This window comes from Calidris pugnax, unplaced genomic scaffold (genome assembly GCF_001431845.1).
Source record: "Calidris pugnax isolate Ruff unplaced genomic scaffold, ASM143184v1 scaffold459, whole genome shotgun sequence".
Classification (NCBI taxonomy): domain Eukaryota; kingdom Metazoa; phylum Chordata; class Aves; order Charadriiformes; family Scolopacidae; genus Calidris; species Calidris pugnax.
In genome coordinates this window covers 770,433-771,516 of record NW_015091670.1, presented here as the reverse complement: position 1 = coordinate 771,516, position 1,084 = coordinate 770,433, and the positions used below count along the sequence as shown (strand labels likewise).

The following is a 1,084-nucleotide window of genomic DNA, read 5'->3' as shown; positions in this document are numbered from 1 at the left end:
GTGGGACCCGTGTCCGGGGGGGCTGGGGGACACGGGGGGGGCTGGGGGACACGGGGGGGCTGGGGGCGACTGGAGTGAGACCCCGGCACCGGCCCCACAGCCTCCTGGCAGAGCCCCGACACCTCTCCCCTTCAGCCTCCCCCTCCTCTTCCTCCTCCTCACCCTCTTCCTCCTCCTCCTCTTGCCCTTCACCCTCACCCTCCTTTCCCTCCTCCTTGCCTTCCTCCTCCTCCTCTCGCCCTTCCTCACCCTCCTTCTCACTCTCCTCCTCATTCTTCTCTTGCCCTTCCTCACACTCCTCCTCCTCTCGCCCTTTCTCACCCTCCTCCTCACTCTCCTCTCACCCTTCCTCACCCTTGTCCTTCCTTCTCTTCCTCACCCTCCTCCTCCTCTTGCCCTTTCTCACCCTTCTCACTCTCCTCTCACCCTTCCTCACCCTCCTCCTCCTCTTACCCTTCCTCACCCTCCTCCTCACTCTCCTCTCACCCTTCCTCACCCTCGTCCTTCCCTCTCTTCCTCACCCCTCCTCCTCCTCCTCCTCTCACCCTTCTTCACCCTCCTCCTCCTCCTTTCACCCTTCCTCACCCTCACCCTCCTCCTTTCACCCTTCCTCACCCTCCTCCTCCTCTTGCCCTTTCTCACCCTTCTCACTCTCCTCTCACCCTTCCTCACCCTCCTCCTCCTCTTACCCTTCCTCACCCTCCTCCTCACTCTCCTCTCACCCTTCCTCACCCTCGTCCTTCCCTCTCTTCCTCCCCCCTCCTCCTCCTCCTCCTCTCACCCTTCTTCACCCTCCTCCTCCTCCTTTCACCCTTCCTCACCCTCACCCTCCTCCTTTCACCCTTCCTCACCCTCCTCCTCCTCTTGCCCTTCCTCACCTTCTTCCTCCTCCTTTCACCCTTCCTCACCCTCACCCTCACCCTCCTTCTCCTTCTCCTCTTGCCCTTTCTCACCCTTCTCACTCTCCTCTCACCCTTCCTCACCCTTGTCCTTCCTTCTCTTCCTCACCCTCCTCCTCCTCTTGCCCTTTCTCACCCTTCTCCCTCTCCTCTCACCCTTCCTCACCCCCCTCCTCCCCTTCCCC

General features: G+C 61.8%; 1 protein-coding gene across 1 annotated transcript in view; it reads right to left on the bottom strand.

Moving 5' to 3' along the window:
• MIOX (myo-inositol oxygenase) overlaps window positions 1-1,084 on the bottom strand; it is a 35,942-nt gene that overhangs the window by 4,232 nt on the left and 30,626 nt on the right. The gene's annotated exons all lie outside the window — the stretch shown is intronic.